The following is a 10,483-nucleotide window of genomic DNA, read 5'->3' on the forward strand; positions in this document are numbered from 1 at the left end:
CAGAGCCCAGCCTGGGAGAAGCAGGGGGTCCTCAGCATTCCTTCCTCTCTCACTTCAGCCCCTCTTCAGGCCTTCAAGGTGGTCTCAGGCCCCTGCCCCAGGTCCCCCTCCTGCCCCCGGCCCCTCCAGCCTCCTGCCCTAGTCCTGTGCTGGGTGGCCAGGTGGGGGAGGGGCTGAGGCCCAGGGGAAGCTATCTTGGCAGATCTGTGTGCAGCGAGCAACCGGGCACAGAAGATGATGGAACTAGGGCGATCCTAACGGAGGCACCGCCAGAGAAGGCAGGCCAAGGCCGTAGGTGGACGAGCCAAAGGTGAGCAGAGGACAAGCCAGCCCTCCTCACTGGCCATGTGGGCAACACCTGGGGGCCATAAAAACTGATGCTGAGCCCACCCCCAGAGGGCCTCAAGGTGCTGCCTGCTCCAGGTGATTTTAAAAGCTCTGCAGCTAGAGCCAGTGCTGTGACATAGCAGGTAAAGCCGCCATCTGCAGCGCCAGCATCCCATATGGGCACCGGTTCAAGACCTGGCTGCTCCACTTCCGATCCAGCTCTCTGCTGTGGCCTGGGAAAGCAGTAGAAGATGGCCCAGGTCCTTGGGCCCCTGCACCCATGTGAGAGACCCAGAAGAAGCCCCTGGCTCCTGGCTTTGGATCAGCTCAGCTCCAGCCATTGTGGCCATTTGGGGAGTGAACCAGTGGATGGAAGACCTCTCCCTTTCTCTCTCTCTCTGCCTTTCCTTCTCTCTCTGTGCAACTGTGACTTTCAAGTAAAATAAATAAATCTTTAATTAAAAAAAAAAAAAACTCTGCAGCTGGGGCCGGCACCGTGGCATAGAAGGTTAAGCCACTGCCCAGTGCCAGCATCCCACATGGGCGCCAGTTCAAGTCTTAGCTGTTCCACTTCCAATGCAGCTCCCGGCTAATGCGCATGCTGGGAGGCAGCAAGTGATGGTTTAAGTACTTGGATCCCTGCCCCAGACACGGGAGACTCAGGTGGAGTTCTTCAGCCTGGCCCAGCTCTGACTATTGTGGGCATTTGGTGAGTGGACCAGTGGATGGAAGAGCTCTCTGTGTCACTCTGCCCATCACATAAACTTTTTAAAGCTATATTTTTTAAATATTTTTTTATTTATTTGAAAGGCAGAGTTACAGAGAGGCAGAGAGAGAAAGTCTTCCATCTTCTGGTTCACTCCCTAAATGACCGCAACAGCTAGAACTAGGCCAATCCGAAGCCAGGAGCCAGGAGCTTCTTCTGGGTCTCCCACACAGGTGCAGGGGCCCAAGCACTTGGGTCATCCTCTGGTGCCTTCTCAGGCACATTAGCAGGGAGCTGGATCAGAAGTGGAGCAGCCACCCAGGACTCGAACTAGCACATATATGGAATGCCGGCACTGCAGGCAGTGGCTTTACCTGCTACACCACAGAGCCAGCACCTAAAGCTATATTTTGAAAAGGTGGTTGTTTAGTTTGGCACGGTCATGGTGGGGCCACTCATCCTCTCCAAAGCCCCTGGCACAGCTGTGTCCATCAGTGAATCAGGTGCAGGTGCACCTGATGGAACCAGGAGCCCACTCGAGCCCCAAAAAGGGCAAAGGTGGTGCCCAGAGCCCTGTCACCAAAAAGTCGGACCTTCAGGTGAGAGGCTTGTCCCTGGCACGGGCACCGGCTGGGGATGGCCGTGGGTGGACAGGTGTCATGAGGGTGGGGAGCATGGTGTTAAACGCTCCTAAGAACCAGGACTCGCCCAGGGCCACTGAAGGGCTGCAGTGGGGGGTTTGCCAGAACACACAAGATCTCAAGCTGAGGACTTGGAGGGGAGAGAGGACACTTCTGAAAGTGGACGCGGGAGCCAGCCCCACCTCCCTGCCCAGCAGTGGCAGCGGCGCCGGGATGGGGTGAGCTGGGGGGAGCCAGGGTGCGGCAGAGCTGGGGATGCGCAGGCGAGATGAGCGCTAGGGTGCCCTGTGCCTGCCTGGGGGCTCCGCGGAGGCCGTGGGGCGTAGGCGGGGTGGGGATGGGAGCTGGGGTAAGAGAAGGGGATGCAGGGCCAGGTGGGGATTAGGCACAGGGAGGGCAGCCAGCTAGGGAGTCCGTGGCCTCAGCCTCAGCTGTGAACAGATAATGAGCTGATGGGATTAGCCCTGGGCTGGCGGGAAGCAAGCAGGTGCAGAGGCACGCAGGGAGCCCGTGTGTTGGGGAGGGACCACCACCCTTCAAGCCTGGTCAATGGTGTGGACAGAGATGGACTTTTCTAGGCTGGTGCTGCGGCTCAATAGGCTAATCCTCCGCCTGTGGTGCCGGCACCCCAGGTTCTAGTCCCAGTTGGGGCAACGGATTCTGTCCCGGTTGTTCCTCTTCCAGTCCAGCTCTCTGCTGTGGCCCGGGAGTGCAGTGGAGGATGGCCCAAGTGCTTGGGCCCTGCACCTGCATGGGAGACCAGGAGAAGGAAGCACCTGGCTCCTGGCTTCGGGTCGGTGCAGCACACCGGCCGCAGCACACCGGCCGTAGCGGCCATTTGCAGGGTGAACCAATGGAAGGAAGACCTTTCTCTTTCTCTCTCTCTCTCTCTCACTGTCTAACTCTGCCTGTCAAAAAAAAAAAAAAAAAAAAAAAAAAGATGGTCTTTTCCAGAACTCTGACTCCAGCCAGTGCCTGTCCAAGAACGGTTAAGAAAATGATGAAGTCGGTGCAGAGAAGAGACTGTGGGAACGTCAGCACGCAGATTTGAGGTGGCACACGCCAGCTGCCAGCTGTGGGACATCGCTTGGTGGGAGAGGATGGCACCTGCTGGGTGCTAAGTGCTATTGATGGGAGAGCCAGGCCCACAGGGAGACGACGGGGCCCAGCCCCTGCCTCACCCCATAACCCCATAAAATACATTTCAGGTGGCTCAAGCACACACATGCAAACAGTAGCCAGAATTTATCAACTATGCATATCCTTTCTTAAAATTTATTTATTTGAAAGAGTTACACAGAGAAAGAGGTCATCCTTTGTTAGTTCACTCTCCAAATGGTCCCAACAACCAGGGCTGGGCCAAGTCCAAGCCAGGAGTTTCTTCTGGGTCTCCTACATGGGTGCAGGGCCCCAAGCACTTGGGCCATCTTCCACTGCTCTCCCAGGTGCATTGGCAGGGAGCTGGATTAGAAATGGGACAGCTGGGACTCGAACCAGCACCCATATAGGATGCCGGCACTTGAGGGGAAGAGGCACTCGTCCAAGTCCCAGCTGCTCCACTTCTGACCCAACTCCCTGCTGATGGCCTGGGAAAAGCAGCAGAAGATGGCCCACATGGGAGACCCAGATGGAGTTCTTGTCTTCTGGCTTCAGTCTGGCCCAGTTCTGGCCATTGAGGCCATTTGGGGAATGAACCAGAGGGTGGAACAAGATTCTCTCTCTCTCTCTCTCCTTCTGACACTATGCCTTTCAAATAAATAAAATGAATATTTTTTAAAGTGTATACGGCAAATGATATCTCAATCCAAGTCAAGAGAACAGAACAGAAGCCACTTGAAATCAGTGCAACAGGGGCCGGCGCTGTGGCATAGCGGGCAAAATCGCCACCTGCAGTGCCGGCATCCTATATGGGCACCAGTTCAAGTCCCAGCTGCTCTACTTCCAATCCAGCTCTCTGAAGTGGAAGATGGCCCACCTGCTTGGGTCCCTGCACTCGCGTGGGAGACCTGGAAGAAGCTCCTGGCTCCTGGCTTTGGATCGGCACAGCTCCAGCCATTGTGGCCAACTGGGGAGTGAACCAGCAGATTGGAAGACCTCTCTCTCTCTCTGTAACTCTTTCAAATAAATAAATAAATCTTGAAAGAAAGAAAGAGAGAGAGAGAAAGCAAGCAAGCAATCAGTGCGACAGACAAGGAGTGAACTTCCGAGAGCTCATGCGTTATACAAAGTGCTCCTACAGAAAAGAATTGTGGAAACATGTGCCCAGAGGCGCACGCCCGCAGGTCTGGCAGGGGTCAGGGGACCCAGGTGTGGGATCACCAAATACCCACAGATGAACAAAATGGAAAATACAAATGCAGGTCCAGTGGGGGCGTTGTGTGTGAAGCCCACCCACATGGGAGACCTGGATAGAGTTCTTGGCTCCCGCCATTGGCCTGGCCCAGCCTCAGCAGCTGGGGACATTTGGGGAGTGAACCAGTGGGTGGAAGCTCCCTCTCAGTCTCCCTGTCTCTCAAACTAAAAATGTTTTTGCACTGTGTGAGGAGCGCCGTGGCTTTTCACTGAGTTTAAGGAGTTTGCAAGCAGAGAGCTTTGAAATCACAGGTGGAGACGACCCCTTGCAGATGGGGCTAAGAACGGGAGGAAAGGCAATGGCCAGGTTGAGGGGCCTGGACCACGGCCAGGACAGGAGGCTTGGCTTACAGGGACGGGCGGGCTGGCCCTGAGAAAGCTGAGACAGGGAGGGAGACCGCGGAGGGCGAGGGCTCCGTGACATCTGTACGGGCGAAGGCAGAGGCGCGGGCGGGAGTGTGCGGAGCAGATGGATGGACGTGGCTTTGCCCACAGCTTGGGATCCACCAGGAGCCCAGAAGGGACAGAGTCTCATGGCTTGAGGACCCACGGGGGAAAGATGAGACCTGAGCCTACCCCACATCACAAACAAATAAACTCCAAGTGGCTGGAAGTCCTAAATATGGAGAGCAGAACAATAAAGCTCACAGGGGCAGGTGTTAGGGCGCGGCCAGCTAAGCTGCTTCTTGGGACACCTGCCTCCCGGATCAGAGCGCATGGGATTAAGTCCCGCCTCTCCCCCAGCTTCCGGCTAATGCACACCCTGGGAAGCTGCAGATGCTTGGATTCCTGTCACCCACGTAGGAGGCCTGGATGGAGTTCCTGGCCCCTGGCCTGGCCCAGCCCCAGCTGTTGTGGGTACTTGGGGAGTGAACCACCTGATGGAAGTTCTCACTCTCTCTCTCTCCCCCTTTCCCTCTCTGTCACTCTGCCTTTCAGATAATAAATAAATAAAACTTTTTCTAAAAATAGAGAGTGCAGAGAAAATCTAGGATGAAAGCCACAGTATGGCGAAAGATTTCTCATGACTCAGAAGAACTGACCTTAAACGAAAAGTCTGGCCAATTTGGCTTCAGTAAGATGAACACATAACCCCCATTGACGTCACATCCTAAAGCAGGCAAAACTGAGCCTGGTGCTTAGGGACGCACATTCAGACTGACAGTTATGGCAGGAAGCAAGGAAGTGACAGCCATCAGAGTCAGGGCCATGGCTGCCTCTGGAGGGGCGTGACCAAGGCCCTAGGGGCGTGGCTGAGCTTCTGGGGGCCTGACGATGTTCTGTTCCTTGATAATTTGACAAGGTAAATGTGAGTTGGCAGGCCGGCTCCGCAGCTCACTAGGCTAATCCTCCGCCTGTGGCGCCGGCACCCCAGGTTCTAGTCCCGGTTGGGGCAACAGATTCTGTCCCGGTTGCTTCTCTTCCAGGCCAGCTCTCTGCTGTGGCCCAGGAAGGCAGTGGAGGATGGCCCAAGTGCTTGGGCCCTGCACCTGCATGGGAGACCAGGAGAAGCGCCTGGCTTCGGATTGGCGCAGCGCGCTGGCCATAGTGGCCATTTGCGGGGTGAACCAACGGAAGGAAGACCTTTCTCTGTCTCTCTCTCTCACTGTCTAACTCTGCCTGTCAAAAAAAAAAAAAAAAAAAAGTGAGTTGGCTTTATCATATTGGATTCATTTGCATTTGAATTTTTAAAAAGATTTATTTATTTGAAAGCCAGAGTTACAGAGAGAAGAAGAGGCAGAGGAGGGATCTTCCATCCATGGTTCACTCCCCAAATGGCCACAATAGCCAGAGCTGGGGCAATCTGAAGCCAGGAGCTTCTTCCAGGTCTCCCACATGGGTGCAGGGACCCAAACACTTGGACCATCTTCTGCTGCCTTGCCAGGCCATTAGCAGGGAGCTGGACTGGAAATGGAGCAGCCAGGACTCAAACTGGTGCCCATATGGGATGCCGGTGCTGCAGGCGGAGGCTCAGCCTACCATGCCACGGAGCTGGCCCTGCATGCTGGTGTTTTATTCCCTTTCCGTACATTTCACATAAAAGCTTTTTTAATTGCTATTCTTTTTCTAGTTTCTTTTTTTAAATATATTTTATTTATTTGAAAGAGAGAGGTAGACAGAGAGAGAGAGAGGTCTTCCATCTACTGGTTCACTCCCCAAATGGCCACAATGGCCTGAGCAAAGCCAATCCGAAGCCAAGAGCCAGGAGCTTCCTCCAGATCTCCCACATGGGTGCAGGGACCCAAGGGCTTGGGCCATCTTCCACTGTTTTCCCAGGCCATAGCAGAGAGCTGGATTGGAAGAGGAGCAGCCGGGTCTTGAACTGGCGCCCACATGGGATGCTGGTGCTGCAGGCCAGGACTTTAACCCATTGTGCCACAGCGCCAGCCCTGGGTTGGTCTGTTTTGTTTTTTTGCTTTTGTTTTTGACAGGCAGAGTTAGACAGTGAGAGAAAGAGACAGAGAGAAAGGTCTTCTTTCCATTGGATCACCCCCCAAATGGCTGCCACAGCCGGCACGATGCGCTGATCCGAAGCCAGGTGCTTCTCCTGGTCTCCCATGCGGGTGCAGGGCCCAAGCACCTGGGCCATCCTCCACTGCCCTCCCGGGCCACAGCAGAGAGCTGGCCTGGAAGAGGGGCAACCGGGACAGAACCAGCACCCCAACCGGGACTAGAACCCGAAGTGCCGGTGCCGCAGGCAGAGGATTAGCCTAGTGAGCCGTGGCACCAGCGTGGTTTTTGGCTTTTAAGATTTATTTATTTGGAAGGCTGAATGACAGAGATCTTCTACCAGCTGGTTCTCTCCCCAAATGCCCACAACATCTAGGGTTGGGCCAAGCTGAAATCAGCAATCAGGAACTCCATCCGGGTCTCCCACATGAGTGGTAGGGACCCAGGTGCTTGGGCCATCATGTGTTGCTCTCCCAGGTGTGTTAGCAGGAAGTTGCATCGGAAGTGGAGCGTCTGGGGCTTGAACTGACACCCACATGGGATGCCCACATCACAGGTGAGGGCGCAACCTGCTGAACCACAATGCTGGCCCTCTTTTTAAGTTAGTTTATTTATTTATATTTATTTGGAAGGCAGAGAGAGAGAGAGAGAGGAGAGAGAGATCCTCCATCTGCTGGTTTACTCCCCAAATGCCCACAACAGCCAGGGCTGGGGCAGGCTGAAGCCAAGGGTCCGGAACTCCCACGTGGGTGCCACGGACTCAAGTGTTTGAGCCGTCACCTGCTGCCTCCTCCTAGGTGCTCATCAGCAGGAAGCCAGATGGGAAGCAGAGGCAGAACCTGTTCCCAGGCACCCCAGTAGGGGACACGGGCACCCCAAGCAGCAGCTTAACCCACTGCAGCACAACCTTACCCCTACAGAGAGGTGTTCACAGAGTTCACACGTGATTATGATTGTGATTTCATGATTATTTTTTTTTTATTTTTTTTTTTATTTTTATTTTTTTTTTTTTACAGGCAGAGTGGACAGTGAGAGAGAGAGACAGAGAGAAAGGTCTTCCTTTGCCGTTGGTTCACCCTCCAATGGCCGCCGCGGCCGGCGCGCTGCGGCCGGCGCACCGTGCTGATCCGATGGCAGGAGCCAGGAGCCAGGTGCTTTTCCTGGTCTCCCATGGGGTGCAGGGCCCAAGCACCTGGGCCATCCTCCACTGCACTCCCGGGCCACAGCAGAGGGCTGGCCTGGAAGAGGGGCAACCGGGACAGAATCCGGCGCCCCAACCGGGACTAGAACCCGGTGTGCCGGCGCTGCAAGGCGGAGGATTAGCCTAGTGAGCCGCGGCGCCGGCCGATTTCATGATTATTTACAGGAGGGACACGGTAACAGATCTGTCTCAAATGACTCATGGATCTGCAACACTGATTCACACATCTGAAAAGCCAAGGCAGTTTCAGGAATGGCTGGCTCCAGATACCCCAGGATGATGGAGAATCTCCTCCTGTAGGCTGTCTGCCCAGGACGGCCCCCGCAGGGCCCAGCTGTCCTCCCAGCAGATGCTGGAGTTCTGGGGTTGGCACTTCCTGGACCGACTGCTGTCCCAGCCCTATCCCTGACGAGCGTTTGCCCGGGTGTGGCCAGGGACTGCCCTGGAGCTGTGGAGGGCAGAGGCAGCCCGCAGAGGAATTCTATTATTCCTGTGGGGGCATAGGAGTCTCCCTCAGAGGAAAGGCTGGGCGCCATTCCCAAGGGGAAAGGGAAAAGACGCCTGGGCAGAAGTCCGGAGATCCAAGTCCCAATGGGGTCAAAGGTGAGGTGTGGCAGGGAGGGAGGGGCAGGTGCTGGAGAGTGGGGTGCTCACTCCATAATTGGAGAGGTGGGGCAGTTTCAGCTGATGACAGGGCCCAGGTGTGGCCACGGCAGTGTGTGGCCGGGCTGTCAAGGAGCCAAGACGCGAAGGCACTGCCGGCCTGAGAGCCACGTGCCCACGTCTTCCAGAGCAAGGGCGCGGCTCTGCTCCAAGTCTCCGCTCAGAATAGCATCCGAGTCAAGAGCGATGGCGGACTAAAGTAACCAAAAACCCATTTCATTCTTTGCTTCTGCTGCTGCTGCTTCTTCTTCTTCTTCTTCTTCTTCTTCTTCTTCTTCTTCTTCTTCTTCTTCTTCTTTTTAATTTGAAAGGCAGAGAAGCAGAGAGACAGACAAGAGAGATCTTCCATCCACTGGTTCATCCCGCAGGGCCAGGTTGAAGCTAGGAGCCAGGAACTCCCTCCAGAGCTCCCGCGTGCTGGCAGGGACCCAAGTACTTGAGCCATCACCTTGTTGCGTCTCAGGGTACACGTTAGCCGGAAGCTGGAATTGGGAGCCGAGCTGGGACTTGAACTCAGGCACTCTGATGTGGGAGGCTGGCGTCCTACCCATGATGCCCCACCCCCGCCCCCAGCCATTTCTCAGCCTCCAGCTCCGTGGCACTGTCCTGCTCACCACGCAGCCTGTCTGCTCATCTTGCAGCCATTAAATAGCAGCCCCTGCCCCGAAGCCCCCGCTCCCCTTGTCTCCCTGTGAGCGTGACTCCCCGGGGCTCCTCGTACAAGTGGACGCAGGCAGCCTCCTGCACATGGCACACTGTCCCCAGCTCGTCTACACGGCAGGGCGTGCCAGAACTTCCTCTGTACAACCAAACCATCACCCACTGTCTACGGGTGCCCCATTTGGCTCGTGCACTCACCTGTCTGGGCTGCTTCGCGTCTCTAAGGCGGCTACCCGTGTGGGTGCCCTGGTCTCTCCAAGCCCCTGTCTCCAGCTCTCGTGGATCTACCTCCAGCAGCAGAAGCGCTGTACCCAACGCACGTAGGGCAGACAGGAAGGGCAGCCTGGCTTCCGGCTCCGAGGGCTTTAGGCACCTGGAGCCATGACCTTGGGCAGAGCGTTCCCCTGTGGGCACTCATGCACGGTTTTGGCTCCAGGTGGAGTGGGGTGGGGTGGCGACTCCTGTTAACCACTCACATCCCCAGATCCACTTTCCTGGGAGATTCTAATGCAGTGCCTGGCCCGGGATATTTTTTTTTAAATGCCTCCTGGGGCTGGCGTTGTGGTGCAATGGGTTAAGCAGCTGCTTGCAACGCCGGCATCGCATATCGGAGCACCAATTTGAGTCCTGGCGGTTCCACTTCCCATCCAGCTCCCTGCTAAGGCACCTGGAAAAGCAAAGGAAGATGGCCCAAGTCATGGTCCCCTGCCACCCACGTGGGAGACTCGGATGGAGTTCCAGGCTCCTGGTTTCAGCCTGGCCCAGCCTAGGCTGTTGCAGCCATTGGGGCAGTGAACAAGCGATGGGAGAACTCTCGCTCGCTCTCTTTGTCACTCTGCCTCTCACATTAATTGATTAATTAACACAGCTTTTTCCCAAAAGAGCACCAGGTGATTCTTAGACTCAGGGACCACAGAACCTGTCCCAGCCCCAAGGCCCCTGCAACCTCAGGTTGAGCAGGACCTGGGGTGCCCCCACACGGCAGCTTCCTCAGCCCCTCCTGGAGGGTGATGATGTTGCTGCAGGGCGGCTGCCCGGAGTAAATGGAAAGGAAAGAAAACTCAGGCCCTAGCACACACCCAGCCCTCCACAAACCTCCACCTCCCGAGCCTCGCTCCCAGCAGCCCTCGGTTTCGCCGCGGCCGTCCTCCCCGAGGGCGGGTTTGTGTCGCCACCTGGTGGCGAGGATGGGTCACTGCACTCACACAGCCTTCCCGCCCTCACCCCTTCCCAGCCACACCGCAGACTGCGACCCCTGGGTGAAGGTAGAAGCCCAGGGTGGGAGGCTCAGAGCTCAGGGGACCCAACAGCCCAAGAATTGCAGACGCAGCCCCATTGCAGTGTCTATGAGCGGTTGGCGCTGGGCGCTTCTCTGTCCCCCCGGGGTGGCTCTGCCCAGCCCTGACCCCGCCGCCAGGCCCCTCATCAGTGAGGAAGGGACTGTGAGCCAGCTCTGTGCTAGGGGCCACAAACATGAGCTCA

At 56.3% G+C, this 10,483-nt stretch overlaps 1 long non-coding RNA gene across 1 annotated transcript; it reads right to left on the reverse strand.

The window, feature by feature from the left end:
• Positions 1–7,424: 7,424 nt before the first annotated feature.
• Positions 7,425–10,174, reverse strand: LOC149126680 (uncharacterized). The gene is made up of 3 exons (XR_016234641.1): positions 10,097–10,174; positions 9,200–9,668; positions 7,425–8,823 (listed from the first exon to the last, which is right to left on the reverse strand). It is a non-coding gene; the product is annotated as an uncharacterized LOC149126680 (long non-coding RNA).
• Between the last annotated feature and the right edge of the window lie 309 nt (positions 10,175–10,483).

This window comes from Oryctolagus cuniculus, chromosome 5 (assembly GCF_051225735.1).
Source record: "Oryctolagus cuniculus isolate XC-2025 breed Fujian yellow rabbit chromosome 5, ASM5122573v1, whole genome shotgun sequence".
NCBI classification, from domain to species: Eukaryota; Metazoa; Chordata; class Mammalia; order Lagomorpha; family Leporidae; genus Oryctolagus; species Oryctolagus cuniculus.